General features: G+C 43.4%; 1 long non-coding RNA gene across 2 annotated transcripts in view; it reads left to right on the top strand.

Moving 5' to 3' along the window:
• Window positions 1-13714, top strand: part of LOC145531685 (uncharacterized) — a 37647-nt gene extending 23933 nt beyond the window's left edge. The window contains exon 2 of one of the 2 annotated variants that reach the window (XR_014072665.1): window positions 10294-13714. This is a non-coding gene — a long non-coding RNA (uncharacterized LOC145531685). The remainder of the gene's footprint in view (window positions 1-10293) is intronic. The other variant, XR_014072666.1, reaches the window with a different exon arrangement.
• The last annotated feature ends 3379 nt before the right edge of the window (window positions 13715-17093 follow it).

Raw genomic sequence — 17093 nt, 5'->3', positions numbered from 1 at the left:
AGTTCCTCCAAAATAATTGCTTCTCAAGGATCTTAGTTTGATTGTCTTATAAACAACTTTAACTCATTCTTTTTTTTTTTCTTGCCTATGACAAATGAGAAAAGAATTCTGAGATTCATTGAACAGTCAGATTTCCAATATGGTGTTTACTTACATTTTCTATTTCTACTGCAGTCAGGAAATCAAACCCCAAGGATTAAATCCCCCATTTGAAATGTTATGGAGAATTAAAGAAAGAAAGGGAAGTTCACCCATAGTTGAGGCAGGCTTCAAAGCTTCCAAGTGTTATTTGAGAGGGCCAGAAAATTTAACAAAGGTGATCTTGAGTCTGTAAGGCCATTGGTATCCCCTGTTAGCTTCCTGCTGGTGCCATAAGATCAATCTTTCAATGACCCTCATGGCTAATAGTGGCCTCACAATGAACGAACCTTTCTCATGTGCCAGGCCCAGTGCTTGCTCCATTATTTTGTTTAATCTTGACAGTGCCTTCAAGGGAGCCTCCCAGGTGGCACAGTGGTAAAGAATTTGCCTGCCAATGCAAGAGATGCAGAAGATGCAGGTTTGATCCCCGGATGGGGAAGACCCCAGGAGGAGGAAATGGCACCTCCCCACTCCAGAATTCTTGCCTGGAAAATCCCATGGACCGAGGAGCCTGGCAGGCTATATTCCATTGGGGTCATGAAGAGTGGGACATGGCTGAGCGACTGAGCACACACACACACACACCTTCAAGTAAAAATTTTCATTAATCCCATTTCAGAAGGAGAAAACAGACACACATAGTCAATAATGTGTCCAAGTTCACAGAGCTAGTGAGTGAAAAGCCAGGGTCCCTCTCCCGTCTGACTTCAGGCCCATAGTCTGAGTCACCATGTGCATCCCAGTGACCAGAGTCAAGGTCACTCTACTTCCTGCATGTTTGTGTACTAAGTTGCTTCAGTCGTGTCTGACTCTTTGTGACCCTCTGGCCTGTAGCTGCCAGGCTCCTCTGTCCATGGGATTCCCCAAGCAAGAATATTGGAGTGGGTTGCCATGCCCTCCTCCAGAGTATCTTCCCAACCCAGAGATCAAACCCATGTCTTTTATGTCTCCTGCACTAGCAGGCGAGTTCTTTACCACTAGTGCCACCTGAGAAGCCCGTGTTCCCTGCATGACAGGCGAGTTAACAGAGAGACAAGGTGTTGAGGCAAGGAATACAACTCTGTTAAAAAAAGCCAGTTGACAGAGAAGATGACAGACTAATATCTCAAAATAACCATCTTATCAGGATCTGGATGCCAGGTTCTTTTATAGAACAGAGATGGGGGGAGGTGAGGAGGTAAAGTAAAAAAGACCATTAGTCTTACAGATATCTCCTGGAATGGCCAGCCTCAAGAAGGGGATGTGTTAATTTCTTCCTTCCAGTAGCCCTCCACAGGTGGAAAGGATCCCAAACAAAGGCATTTTTGTTTAGCATTCAGGCAGAAGGGCAGGGTTCCCTGAGGCAGGCCATTATGTATGGACGGTATCCTTTTAGTGAACAAAAACAATGGGAAGCAAAGGTTAAAATAAAAGAACAGGTTCAACATGGGATCTGCTCTTCTCTGTAACATTTCCAGGAATGATCACCATTGATTTACCTCCCATCACTTAATACATTGGTTCAGGGATCTGAGTCCTCCATTCGTTTTGAGCAGAGCAGGGTTCTTTCTCTCCCCACCTGAGAACTCCAAAGTTCAAGGGCATAATATGTGCATAATAGGCAACATGTGTGTACATAAGGGGTCTAGTAGAGACTGGGCACTGGACCAGGGACTCGGAAGCAGAGGAGAGACCACAGAACGCCCCCTCCCCTCCGCTCCTGTGGAACTTACATTCTCATGGGGAAACAGACCACAAAGAAGTACACGCCTCAGACACCAGTGGCCCCTTGGGATAAACACTAGGGAAGTAATCAACATGGTTATAACTTGGAAGACAGTAAGGAATGGGCCGTGGAGAAGAAGCCCTGAAAAGATAATGCTTCTGCTGAATCTTGGGGAGAACAGAGGAACAGACTTTGCCAGCAGTGATGGGAAGAGCATTCCAGGCCAAGGGAACTGCACATACAAAGATCTTGTGATGGGAATCAGGTTGACGTGTTCGTGGAAGGTAGTCAGCGTGGCAGGAGGGACAGACTGTTGAGAGAGGCAGGCTTGCTTGGATTCAGTGGTTTGACTGAAAAGGGTGGAAGAAACGTATTTTGTATTGTAGGGAATTTTCTCTGTTTCTAATTTTAAAGTCCTGTTTCTACCTTGCTTATCTCCTGCTCCACCTAATTCAAATACATGCTCCAGGGACCCTTGATGAAAATATATGACTCTCTGTTGATTTGGACCTTTTAATTCAAGAAATCTTGGAGTATTATATGCCAAACCCTGAGGCAGATAGTGCAGGGCCCCAAAAGAAGTGGTGTGTGTGTGGTGGGGGGCAGCTCAGAAACACTGAGCTTTGAATTCCAAAAGTGAAAATGAAGCTGACCTTGTGGAAACGGATCCCACATTAGGTGGCGTTAAGCCTCTAAAGAAGATTCATGTAGGACCTTTTCAAATAATTCTGTTCCCCGGTCAATTTAAACCACCCTGCCTCCTAGCCAGCACAGTTTATGGCTTTGTTCACATCATAGATTTGGAAATCAAGACCCAGGAAAGGTCACACCATTAAATAAACGTTTAACACTCAGGGAGAGATGGGACGTGAATACATTCTCAGTGGAGTGACATTAAGTTACTGCTTCTGTAACAGCTACTTTGGTTTGCATTTGTAAAGCTTAAAAAATCTTTTCTCCTATATTTTTGGTGAGACAAAGGAAGTTTTTGGCCTGAGCATTTTTCTCCTTCAGAGAATTGGACAAGGGAAGCGTGCATTGATCATTATACTTGGAGGTGCTATAAATCAGTTTGAAAACCCCTAAAGTCTAGCGTTTCTTCAATTTATGCTTAAGGACACTCTAGAGCTGGCCACCCAATACAATAGCCACTAGCCACATGTGGCTACTGAACACTTGAAGTGTGGCTGGATCAAATTGAGTTTTGGTTGTATGGGTAAAATACAGGCTTTTAAAGACTATGTGTGAAAAAATGTGAACCGTGTCAATAATTTTTACATGGATTGTTCAGTTTTGGTATATGTGCTGCTGAAGAGAGCACTATATGGACTACTCAGTTAAAAGAGCATCTTTGGATATGTTCAGTTAAATACAATACATTGAGACTTCACTTGTTCATTTTTTCTTTTTAATTTTTTACCTGGCTGTTAGAAAATTTTAAATATGTGGCCTGTATTCTGTTTCTGTTGGATTGTGTGTGTGCTCAGTCGTGTCCGGTCTTTGCGACCCCATGGACTGTAGCCCACCAGGCTCCTCTGTCCATGAAATTTTCCAGGCAAGAATACTGGCATGGATAGCCATTTTCTTCTCCAGGGGATCTTCCTGACCCAGGGATTGAACCCAGTCTCTTGTATCTCCTGCACTGGCAGGTGGGTTCTTTACCACTGAGCCACCTGGGAAGCCCCCTGTTGGATTATCCTACTCTAAAAAGACTTCTGCATCCCGTCCTGATGCTATAACTGACACCAGGCTTGTCCTCCTGTTGAAAACAACTGTAAAACCGAATAAGATATATATGAGGCTGTTCTTTTCAGGCATTCGTCAAAAGGCAGTGTGGTCCTGGAGAGAAGAGAAACAGGTCTTGGACCTCATAAAGCCCTGGCTCTCCATCCAGGAACACTTTTCTGCTTCGGTGCAGGTGGGAGGCAACGAGTAGGGGGAGCATCTTGCTGAGCTAAGAGGTAGAGATTGGAATTCTTGGATTCTGAGGTGGAATTTTGGGGACAGGGTACCAGAAAAGAGGATTATGTGCAGGGGAGGACTCATACAACTTTATGGGGATTTACTGCCCTTGGCCAAGGGCTGGACTGTGCAGTCAAGGGGAGGGACCTCACCAGACTTAGCAGAGACCATCTGATGCAGGGCTGGGATCCATCTAATGAGGGTTTGAGGGGCAGGTGTTGCCAGACACCCCATACAATCAGTTGTGACCCCAGAATGTCCATGACTTACAGGTTCAGTTCAGTTCAGTTCAGTCGCTCAGTCGTGTCCGACTCTTTGCGACCCCATGAACCGCAGCACGCCAGGACTCCCTGTCCATCACCAACTCCTGGAGCCCACCCAAACCCATGTCCATTGAGTCGGTGATGCCATCCAACTATCGCATCCTCTGTCGTCCCCTTCTCCTCCTGCCCTCAATCTTTCCCAGCATCAGGGTCTTTTCCAATGAGTCAGCTCTTCGCATCGGGTGGCCAAAGTATTGGAGTTTCAGCTTCAACATCAGTCCTTCCAATGAACACCCAGGACTGATCTCCTTTAGGATGGACTGGTTGGATCTCCTTGCAGTCCAAGGGACTCTCAAGAGTCTTTTCCAACACCACAGTTCAAAAGCATCAATTCTTCTGCTCTCAGTTTTCTATATAGTCCAACTCTCACATCCATACATGACCAATGGAAAAACCATAGCCTTGACTAGATGGACCTTTGTTGGCAAAATAATGTCTCTGCTTTTTAATATGCTGTCTAGGTTGGTCGTAACTTTCCTTCCAACATCTTTTAATTTCATGGCTGCAATCACCATCTGCAGTGATTTTGGAGCCCCTAAAAATAAAGTCAGCCACTGTTTCCACTGTTTTCCCATCTATTTGCCATGAAGTGATGGGACTGGATGCCATGATCTTAGGTTTCTGAATGTTGAGCTTTAAGCCAACTTTTTCACTCTCCTCTTTGACTTTCATCAAGTAAGTCCTTATAAGTTCCACTTAGAATAAGGCCACACAGAAATTTATATTATTGTGGAAGAAAATGAACCTTGACCTATACCTCACAAAGGTTCACTGGGAGTAGTTCACAGATCTAAATGTTTAAAATGATAAACTTTCTGGAAGAAGCTGTAAGAGAATATCTTTGCAGTCTTGGTGTATACAAAAACACTCATGATAGAAGAAAAAAAAAGATGAACTAGGCTTCATTAAAATTAAAAACCTATCAAAAGTATAAAGCAAATGGAAAGGTAGGCTATAGAGTGAGAGAGTGTATTGTCAATCCTGCAGTCTGCTAGAGGAGTTATATCCTGACTATGTAAAGAGAGACTACCCAGGAAAGTGGGAGAATGACTTATGTGTACATTTCATATCAGGGCTATAAAAACGTCCACTGAGCATATTAAAAAGTGCTGGAGATTGCAGTCATCAGGGACTTTCAGATTGAAAAAAATCACACTGAGATATGACTTCACACCCACTAAAATAACTAAAAAGGAAGAAAAACATGAAATGCTGGTGAGGGCGTTGAGGAACAGAAACTCTCATCCGTTGCTTGTGGGAGTGCACATGGCACAAGTGCTTTGGAAATCTGTATGGTGGCTTTTTGTACAGTGAAACGTCTATTTCTCAGCAATTCCTCTCCTCAGTAATTACCTAAGGGTAATAAAAGGATTCAAACCCCCATCCACACACATACAAGTGTACAATAGTACAGGTTGTTGCAGGTTTATTTGTAATAGACAAAACTGAAAGCTAGCAGTTCAAATGTCCATCAGTGGAAGAAAGGATGAATAAATGGTGAGACTCTTGCAGTTTAATTCATACTCTCAGCAATGTGAAAAAGTCTGACTAGTAATATGTGTAGTGATGTGGGTGAATCTCAAATACTACATTAGCAAGAACGTAAGGCCCAAACAGTGAAGCGTGCGTACCATATGTTTTCATACATGTGATGTGCAAGAGTTGACAAAACGATTGATGATAGAATTCAGAACACTCATTGCCTTTAGAGGTCTGGGTACCACACTGGGGTGATGGAATGACCCACACTTGATTGGAGTATTGGCTAGATGGTATATGCATTTATCAAAATTCATAAACACGAACCGAAGATCTGTGCATTTCACTCAATGTACAATGTTTCTTTTAAAAAATTCCTAAAAAAGAACTCTAAAATAGCGGTCAGCAGACTATATAGCTCATGACCCCGTATGGCTCATCACCTGTTTTTCTAAGTCATACATTACTGGTGCAAAACCATAATTATTTATCTGCATACCGCCTGTGTCTGCTTATGCAGCTGGAATAAAAACTGAGGAGTTCAGACAGAAACTCTATGGCTGCTGCTGCTGCTGCTAAGTTGCTTCAGTCGTGTCCGACTCTGTGCAACCCCATAGATGGCAGCCTACCAGGCTCCCCCGTCCCTGGGATTCTCCAGGCAAGAACACTGGAGTGGGTTGCCATTTCCTTCAAAGCCTAAACTATTTGTTATCTGGCCCTTCTCAGAAAAAGCTTGCTAACCCCTGTTCTAGAATAATTGTTACAATGAAACCCACCCTTTGGGCATTCTGATCCACAGCAGCTGAGGGCAGAAATCTATCATTCCATCCCCATTCCCCAGATGGCTCCAAAGCGGGAGGAACTGGGCAAGCAGGAAGTAGAGAGTAGACCCTTTCAAGAGTCACCATATTGATACATAGGTACTGTCTTTGGTCATAAAATGATTTTACTGACTAATCTAATTTGCTCTTGCTAGAGTTATAAAAGCCCATTTCTTCCCCATTAGCTTTCTGTGGAAAGTGTGAAAAGTTCATTCTCATCATAGTTATGTAATCATCTTTCATAAATGTGGAGAGTCTCGTGTGTTCTGCCATCAGCAGCACCATCTCCTGCCACCATTTGGCTTTGGGTAGGAGGCTGTTTTGAGAGGTTAAAAGACAGGATGGGGAAAAACTCACAGAACGCTTTCTGTGCACGTCTAACGGATAAAGATCCTTAAGAAGCTTTACTTAAAACTGATCTGGCTTCTTGATGATTTGAGCTGCTCTTTTAATTAGTTTTTCAGAGTGTATATTGTTTATTATCATTATTTTATTTTGCCACATGGAGGCTTTAGCATGCTTTAGTTCACAGAGGAGCCAGATGCTCTTTACTGGTTTTTGAGCACCAATCGAGGAAGAAGAAAACACCTTATTACACTGGAAACTTTTCCCCATGGGTGGTTTGTGACTAAGATTTAATGATTATGGGGGTTACTTTGGACAGAAACTTTAATGCTCAACAAACATTCTGTTTGCATCTCAGTATTTCCAGCACCCTTCCGGTTGGGTGGGTTGTGTGGCTGCTTTTGCTCAATGAAATGTGTGGCTTCTCCATTCTTTCTCCCCCTGTAGAGGCACATATTGAGATAAAGTTACCCCAGGAATGAAATGAAGCAGTTTGGATTAATGATCTTGTCTTGTGTGATCAGGAAATTAGCATCTGTTGTGTTAATCCACTGAGTTTTTAGAGTTATTTGTTACTGACAAAGATAGTGCTCATTGGTATGGGTTAAGTTACTTACTGGAAAAAAACAGACCCCTAAGCACATTACAAATGTAGATGGTATAGATGTGTCATTTCCAGTACGTGTGTGTGTGTGTGTGTGTGTGTGTGTGTGTGTGTGTGTGTGTGTGTGTGTGTGTATGCGTGCATGCTTAGTCGCGTCCGACTCTTCGAGGATGGACTTAGTTAATGGAGGAAGGACACATGACTGTTTGTTCTTTCCCTTGAGCCATATAAAATAAATGAAAGAATCTTTGTAAATGTGAATATAAACATATGCACTTCAATACATGGCATAAAGATAAATATAAAGACAGTGGAGACTATTGCTTTCCAGGAGGTCTCTGTCATGCATTTCGTTGCATGATTTTTTATTTTTTGAGAGAGCAGCCAGAGGAAGCAAGTTGTTACTGTTGTTGTTGTTTAGTCACTAAGCCATGTCCAACTCTTTTGCGACCCCATGGACAGTAACCTGCCAGGCTCCTCTGTCCATGGGATTTCCGAGGCAAGATTACTGGATGGAATGGGTTGCCATTTCCTCCTCCAGGGAATCTTCCCAACCCAGGGATCCAGCCTACGTCCCTTGCGTCTCCTGCATTGGCAGGCAGATTCTTGACCACTGCACCACCATAAGCTAATCCAGTTACTGGCGGGACTGTGTCGTGTGTCTCAGGTCTTCTGGGGCAGGAAAAAAAAAAATGTTGAGAACCACTGATGTAATTGCAGAGGGGGAAAAAGCTTGGAGAATTACAGGGATGAGGGCTGATGCTTGAGTTTGTTAGAATGTCTGTTTTTCTTTTTGGTCTTCTACAGGCGAGATCTTAGTTCCCCCACCAGGGATTGAACCCGTGCCATCTGCATTGGGAACCCTGAATCTTAACCACTGGACCACCACGGAAGTCAGGACGTCTATTTTCTGTCCATCTTTTAGATTCCCTAGAACCTACCCATTTTTAGGAATGCCTGAGTTGTATGCAGAGCTCAGAACTAATTTGATGTAAATTATACATTGCGGGTATCCAGAAAAACCTTTATGAGGCCCACAAAGAGTGCACGAAGGGAACTGATGATGTGTTTTATCCACAAGCAAGCATTTCTCTTCAAAATTCATATGCAGCCTCCAAAATACCTAATGTATCACAAGCCCGACATTGGTACCACTGGCTTTCCATACACAGAGAAGTACCGTTCCTTTTAATCAAGTAAGTTGATTTTGCCGCAAAACCTTTTGTATAATACTGAAAAATAGTTGTGTTCCTTGGAAGCTATTTCAGTTTTCTGAAATGATCATTTTTAATCATTCGCCTACCAAAACAATTTACCAAGCAGTGGAGGATAACGAACCATAAAGTTTAATTTGCCTTTTTTAATTGAGTTGTTAATTAGCACCCCTCAGCTGTTGGAAACTTCTCACTCGCTTTTTTGTTTTGCTTCTGATCCGAGACGTTTCAAAGAATCTAATCTATCATATTGCCTCTACCCAGGTACTTTCATGAATCACATCAATAGGTGATTATTCCCTAAGTCTGTTGCAGCTTCCAAATGCATACAAATTTCTATCAGTGGCAGATAATTAGGGAATAGAGAGTGGTGTTCAGTGGATGAAGATATCTGCCGTTTATTGAATTCCTACTATGTGCCAAACACTGTTTCAAGTGCTTAACCTATATTACTGAGTCCTGACAGCATTTAAAAAAAATATTTTTTTCTTTGGCTGCATTAGGTCTTAGATGCAGCACACGGGATCTTTGCTGTGTCATGCGAGCTCTTTGCTTGTGGCACATAGACTCTTTAGTTGTGGCTCTCTGTCTCTCTAGTTGTGGCACGTGGACTTGGTTGCTCCATGGCATATGGGATCTTAATTCCCCGACTAGGAATTGAACCCACGTGCCCTGCATTTCAAGGCGGATTCTTAACCACTGGACCACAGGAAAGTCCCTCCTGATAGTATTTTGAGGAACAGACTACCGTCTCCACTTTCATCCACAGTGAGCAGAGATTCAGTTATGTTAAACACTTTCCCCAAGGACGTCCAGCTTATCAGTAGTGGGATAAAGGTTCAATCCCAGGCAGCCTGGCTGGTGGTCCCACTGACCTCCTTTCAACCCGCTTTATATTTTCAAGATCCTTGGAGTCAAACAGACTGACACTCAAATTCTAGTTCTATTGTTAATATTGTTGTTAAACTAAGCATGTGCTATTCAGAGCCAAGTTCATGGGTATGTGACTTGGGCAGTCAGGGTCCTGTGCCCAGGAGGTGCCTGTACGTAGTTCTTCTGTTGCCATCTTTTAAAAGAATTAATTGATTAATTTTTGGCTGCACTGGGTCTTTGTTGCTTGTGGACTTTCTCTAGTTGCGGCGAGCAGGGGCTGCTCACTAGTTGGTTTGCATGGGCTTCTCACTGCGATGGCTTCTCTTGTTGCGGAGCACGAGCTGTAGGACACATGGACTTCAGTAGTTGTGGCTCACGGGTTTAGTTGCTCTGAGGCATATGGGATCTTCCTGGACCAGGGGTCGAACCCATGTCCCCTGTACTGGCAGATAGATTCTTAACCACTGGGCCAACTGAGTAGTCCTTCTGTTGCCATCTTGATATTTTAAATAATTTTTGAACAACGGGCCCCCATATTTGCGTTTTGCCTTGAGTTCTGCAAATTACGTACTTGGTCCTGACGCTGTTGTTGTTTGACTGCACACTGGTTCTCCCTCCTTCTCATGATTTTGTGGCTCCAAAGTCTGTGCACGGCTTAGCCAGGTCCTCTGTTTAGGGTTTCACAAAGCTGACACCAGGATGTCCCCCAGGGCTGGGTTCTCATCTGGTTGAACTGGCGAAGCAGTCATCCCCTTGCTTGTGCGTTCCCCTGACAACATTCAGTTCCCTATGGCTGGAGGATTCATGGCATTTTATTTCTTCAAAGCCAGCAAACGAAGACTTCCTTGGTGGTGCAGTGTTGAAGAATCCCCCAGCCAGTGCAGAGGACACCAGTTCGGTGCGGGAAGATTCCACATGCCGTAGAGCAACTAAGCCCACATATTGCAACTACTGACACCCGAGAGCTTGGGAGTGCTTGCTCCATAAAGAAAAAGCCACCACAATGAGAAGCCCACACATTGCAACACGGACCCACCACAGCCATAAATACGTAAAAAATAAGTTAAAAAAAATAAGGATATTGTTAAAAAAAAGAGAGAGAAAGAAACAAAAGGAGAAGCAAAAGGAGAGAGAAGGATCAGGGCAAGTCTTCCTGTGGACTCATATCAGGTAACATCATTATGGGCGCACAAGTCCATCGTCTGTGCTGCAGTTTTTTGCTTAGAAGCAAGTTATAGGTCTTCGCCACACTTGAGGGGAGGGCATAATAAATAGGTATGAACACCGGGAGACAGGGGGCATGGAGGACCACCTTAGATCTGTTTGCCTCAATTACTGTGTATTACTATTATGTGTAGTTGTTGTTACCACGCTTTTTATTGCTGATGTTGTCACTGGCAGCTTTATTGAGCTTACTGTGCTGCAGGCCCTGTTGTGAGTGCTTTGCATGTATTAACTGACTGCCTTGTGCAGCTGAATTCCAAGGTCCTGAGGACTGAGACAAAGGTCACCCCCTTTCTGCCCACTGGAATTAATAGCTCCTGGAGTAATGAAGCATGAGGCCACTCTTTATTTTCTTGAGTGATAGGATCGTCTTGGGAAGGGGTTAAGTATAATGATTAGCCTAAAGGAAATCAACCCTGATGCTGAAGCTGAAGCTCCAATCCTTTGGCCACCTGATGCAAAAAGCTGACTCACTAGAAAAGACCCTGATGCTGGGAAAGGCTGAGGGCAGGAGGAGAAGGGGGTGGCAGAGGATGAGATGGTTGGATGGCATCACCGACTCAATGGACAAGAGTTTGAGCAGATTCCGGGAGATGGTGAAGGACAGGGAAACCTGCTGTGCTGCAGTCCATGGGGTCGCAAAGAGTCGCACATGACTTAGCTACTGATCAACAACAACAAGTAACAGTTAAAAACTTGGAATGTTATGCCCTTCAGGCCAAGGTGCGTTCCCAGCTCTGTTGCCTTCTGGTCGCGTGGTCCTTCCTTTGTTTCCCGATCAGAGTTGCTCAGGATTGCTTTGGACAGCGGACGGGATTAAGCCTGCTTAAAGATTCAGGTCCCTTACCACAGTGGAGTTATGCTTTTGTGTTTCAGACATTATTGTTTTTGTTTAGTCCCTAAGTCGTGTCTGACCCTTTGCAACCCCGTGAACTGTAGCCCGCCAGGTTCCTCTGTCCATGGGATTTCCCAGGCAAGATTACTGGAGTGGGTTTGCCATTTCCTTCTTCAGGGCATCTTCCTGACCCAGAGATTGAACCTGGGACTCCTGCTTGGCAGGTGGATTCTTTCCCACTGAGCCACCAGGGAAGCCCTTTAGACATTATTACTCTTCTGAATTCCAAGAGCCTTCTAGTTTCAGGCTCCCGCACAGTTTGAAAAGAAATACAATGGGTGGCTAGAAAAATATCTTGAAACTTGCCATTGCCCATGTAACTACTTCCTACCCTCTTCTCTATTTTTCCATTAGGCAGATTGCCTTGTTCACCAAACCTGTTCTCACCGATCTTTTTTACTCTTTTCCTCGCTCATTCTCTTTCTCATTGTCTCTTTCTTCATTTCTCTGGATGTATCTATTTTTATATTTATTTCTCCCCTGTCTCATTCTCCATTTTTATCCCACTGAATGTTTTGTCGTCATGCTTCCTTCTCAGGTGGAAGGGAGCAGAGGAGAGAGGAAAAAAGGGAATGATGGATAGAAGTCAATCGTTTTCCTCTCTTCACAGGCTCTTCAAAGACTCTGCTGCTACTGTATATAGAATAGATAATTAATAAGCACCTACTGTATAGCACAGGGAACTCTACTCAGTACTCTGTAATGGTCTGTAGTTGGAAAAGAACCTAAAAGACCTCGAATTGCCCTGAATGCGTGGTAGGCATGCCACCATGACTCCCAGCATTTTCCTACAGGAGACAATTAGATCTTACCCAGTCTTTGTTAAGCTAGTACTGCCTGATAACTTATAAATTTCCATACGTCTTTCATTCAAAATACTTGTCTTTTTTTTTTTCTCCAGGGCAGGAACATTCACTGACATTCCCACAAGTCCTCTGTCCATTCAACAGGCAGTTATTCCTTGAAGGGGTACAATTATTAAGCAAAAAAAAAAAGATCGTCCCCCTCCCCATTTTGATCCTAGCTCCTCTCCATCCACCTACAGTGTTTCTTTTCATTATCCTGTCTCTCACGGATGTGGTCATTCTCACATTCCTCCTAGTGGATCTCCTTTTTAGCTGATGAACACCTCATCCTATAAACAAAACGTCCTTGAAGTTGTTTACTTCCTCCAGCGAGGTTTCCTTTCTTGATTCTGAAAAAGAGCAGTGTGTGACTTCATTTCGTGTCTCTGGTCACCTGTTTGCTTCTCTCCACCCCGTTCTGTCAGACTGCCCCTCTTCCTACTCTGCTGTCCCGAAGGCCGCTGGGGAGGGCTCGGTCATCCGCTCTGATTCTCCCCATCTGTCTACAGCATCAGGTGACTCTGACCACCCAGCTATGAGAGTCTCTGCCCTGGATGCCTTTTTCGAGACCTAGTCTGACCACTTCTGACCTCTTGTTAACTCTCTCATGTCTCTGTCCGGCTTGTCTTCTCCCAGACAGGGACTGTGCAGGCAGTCCCTGGAACGTGCTTCCAAGCTCCTTCATCATCCCTCAACTTTCCCACTGTGGTCCTGGATTTTGATCACCCTGGACGATACTTTCGGAGACTGGGCCCTGAGTCAGACCCTGTGCTAGGTGCTCTTCATGTGTCAAGTCCTGTAATTCTCCCACATGTCTTAGAGAAAATATATATTATTACTATTTTTCATGAGAAACACTGAAACACTGAGAGTTTTATCTTTCTTGATATTTCTGGGTATGATCCTGACTGCTCTTGGAGTTGGTCTTTGATTTCTGTTCCTCAGCCTCTGGGTTCTTTGCTAGTGACTTACACTCAAAACCAAGCTCACCTTCCTTTCTCTCTCTCTTTGTTCATTCTCTGTGTCCCCTGTTTCTGTCGATTTATTGCAGTAGGTTTCAGTCATCACTTTCTGCCTCATTTTTGGTGACTCCCTCCCTTTCCTTCCTCATCAGCCCTGTTCATTTCACACCCAAATATCTCCCCTTCCCTCTCAATTTTATAATATTTTTTCAAGTCTTCTTTGCCTCTCTCATTGTAGTGACAGTAATCTGTTTGTAAATGCATTCTTTTTCTCCGTTATAGAACAGTTGTATGCTGATTTATTTGGCCCAAAAAATAAAACAGTAAGAAAAGTTTTAAAAATCTACAATCTGATAGAGGGATACAGATGCTTTCTATATGAGTTGAATATTATTCCTCTCAAAAGATATGTTGGAGTCTTAACCCTCAGCACTTCAAAATATGATCTTACTTAGAGACAGGGTCTTTACAGAGGTAACCAAGTTAAAATGAAGTCATTAGTATGGACCCTAATTCAGTGTGACTGGGTGTCCTAAGAAAGATTTGAACTCAGGGAGAAAAATGTCATGAAAAGATCGGGATGATGCTGCCACCAGCCAAGACATGGCCAAGGATTCCAGCAAAAAACCTTCAGAAACCAGGAGAGAGGAATGGAATGGAGCCTCCCTCACCACCTTCGGAAGGGACTAACTCTGCTGACACCCTGATTTCTGAGTTCTAGCCTCCAGAATTCTGTGAGGTGATGTATCAACATTTTAGTTGTTCCAGATGCCCAGTTTGTGGGTACTTTGTGACGGCACCCCTCGCCCACTTTCAGTCGTGCTTCTGGTCTTGCTCTCGCTTCTCTATTGGTGATCAGTTTCTCTAGGGCCAGCTTTCCTGTGTAAATCCTTTGGTGGATCTTGTTGCCACTACAAACCATGCAGATCCCTAGGCAAACACTGAAAGCATTCTGGGATTCCCCTAGAAGGTAACTGTCTAGAGGAAAATTACTTTACTTAAGGAAATGGCAACCCACTCCAGTACTCTTGCCTGGAAAATCCCATGGACAGAGGAGCCTGGTAGGCTCTAGTCCATGGGATCTCAAAGAGTCGGACACGACTGAGCGACTTCACTTTCTTTTCACTTTTCCCTTTACTTACCCAGGGTGTCACAACACAATGACAAGTGCCAGGAATGGTGTAGGCACTCACTTCTTTAATAGGTGAATGAATGAATGGGTGAATGAATGAATGGGTGAATGAAAGAATGGGTGACCGGGTGATGGATGATCCCCTTCGTCTTCACTAATTTCTGGCTTCATCTGGAACGAATCGCTGCCTTTCCCCACAGGTGTGCTGTTTTCCACTTCCTTCCCCTTGCTGTTAACAGCCGATAGCAACCCATGGTCATCTCCGTTTGTTCTTGGGTTACTACTGGTGTCATTGAAGACCCAGCTCATTCTTCAGTGCTTCTTCAGATTTCCCCTGCTATTTTCTAACTGGCAGAAGTCCTTCCCTCCCACAGTGCTCTGCAAGCAGTTTTTACTTTGCATTATGGTCACTTTATGCCAAGTCCTGAGCATGGTAACATTATTTTTATGGCTTGGCTCCTGGTAGGTAGTCAATACATATTTATGTAGGTAAATTAATTAGGACTTCCCAGGTGGCTCAGTGATAACGAATCCACCTGCCAATGCAGGAAATGGGAGTTCACCCCCTGGATCAGGAAGATACCCTGGAGAAGGAAATGGCAACCCGCTCCAGTATTCTTGCCTGGAAAATCCCATGGACAGAGGGGCCTGGCTGTCTATGGTCCATGAGGTCGCAAAGAGTCAGACACAACTGAGCAACAGACACACACACACACATTAATTAAGCAAATATCTGGGAAAACATAGCTGAAATGAGAACTCATAAGCCCCCCTCCCTTCTTTCTGTGTCTAGGCAACACTTTGTTCAAAGATTTCACTCTTAAAATTTTTATATACAAATGCTCTTCAGGAATTACATGGAAGAGAAAGGAGCTGGTATTGAGTGCCTTGAAAAGTTGAATTGCAGGTTACCATGGAAACAGAGTTAAGAGTTGACTTTTTCATATATGAATGTTTCAATGAAAACATTCTTAGCCATTATGGATGGGTTTGTGTACCAGGAAAGAAGTGCTTTATCTTAACATACTATTATGTTCAGAAGTTAGATTGATGGTCCCAAGTATTATTTCATGAAATTACTATACATTACTGTGGTTCCCTTGCAGGAAGTGATCCCAATGCTGACAAAATGAAAACTGTCCTTGTTTGTGGAAGAAAATATCTCTGTGGACTGATTTTTTTTTTCCTTTTGCTGTTGTGAAGTAGCCTTTCTATTTTAGCCAAAGGACACTTCCTTTAAGTGTCCGATTCTGTTCTTTCTTTGAAGTAATAATTGCCCCCAGATCGTGCATGCACTGTGTTTGTTGGTGACAATTATTCAGTAATTTGAAAGGTTTCATGATGATGGTGGTGATAATGAGGGTTAGTGATAAGAGAAGTCCAGTGTGTACTCCCAAACTCTTAGTAAGTAGGAGACTTCCCATGTGCAAACCACTTTGAGTTTTTCTCTCCTTTTTTTTTTTAACAAACGAAATTAATTTTCTCAGATTTCTGAGGTTCAACATTAAGATATTGGGAACTTTGGCAGTTTCTTGTTTTGTTTTTTAATATTAATCTTTATTGGAGTATGGTTGCTTTACAATGTTGTGCTAGTTTCTACTGTACAGCAAAGTGAATCAGCTGTACCTATACATATATCCCTTCTTTTTTGGATTTCCTTCCCATTTTAGGTCAGCACAGAGCACCGAGTAGTGATCTCTGTGCTATACAGTAGTTCTCGTTAGGTGCTTAGTTTATACACAGCTGTTGTTTAGTCACTCAATCATGTCTGTCTGTTTGTGACCTGATGGACTGCAGCGCATCAGACTCCCCTGTCCTTGACTATCTCCCGGAGTTTGCTCACGTTCATGTCCATTGAGTCAGTGATGCCATCTTACCATCTCATCCTCTGCTGCCCCCTCCTCCTCTTGCCATCCTCTTTTCCAGCATCAAGGTCTTTTCCAGTGGATTGCTCTTCATATCAGGTGGCCAAAATATTGGAGTTTCAGTTTCAGCATCAGTCCTTCCGGTGAGTATTCAGGACTGATGTAGGAATGACTTTAGAAATGACTTGTTTGTTCTTCTTGCAGTTCGAGGAACTCTCAAGAGTCTTCTCTATTACCATAATTCGAAAGCATCAATTCTTTGGCTCTCAGCCATCTTTATGGTCCAAATCTCACATCCGTATGTGACTATTAGAAAAACCATAGCTGTGACTGGACGGGTCTTTGTTGGCAAAATGACGTCTCTGCTTTTTAATACTTTGTCTAGATTTGTCAAAACTTTCCTTCTAAGGAGGAAGCGTCTTTTAATTTCATGGCTGCAGTCACTGTCCAAAGTGATTTTGAGGCCCAGTAAAATAAAATCACTGCATACACAGTAATGTATGCCAATCCCAATCTCCCAGTCCATCCCACCTCCCCTTCCCCTCTTGGTATCCATATGTTTATTTTCTACATCTGTGTGTCTGTTTCTGGTTTTTATAATTTTAAGGCGACTGTTATAGGTTAGACATCATAGACTATGACAATTGGAACACCATCCTGAGCATGCTGGAATCGTAATTAGACAATTATTAGTTCTCTTTGC

The sequence above is a fragment of the Giraffa tippelskirchi genome, chromosome 13 (assembly GCF_054371585.1).
Source record: "Giraffa tippelskirchi isolate mGirTip1 chromosome 13, T2T-mGirTip1v1.2.pri, whole genome shotgun sequence".
NCBI classification, from domain to species: domain Eukaryota; kingdom Metazoa; phylum Chordata; class Mammalia; order Artiodactyla; family Giraffidae; genus Giraffa; species Giraffa tippelskirchi.
The sequence above is the reverse complement of the archived record's forward strand: the minus strand, read 5'-3'. Positions and strand labels throughout refer to the sequence as shown.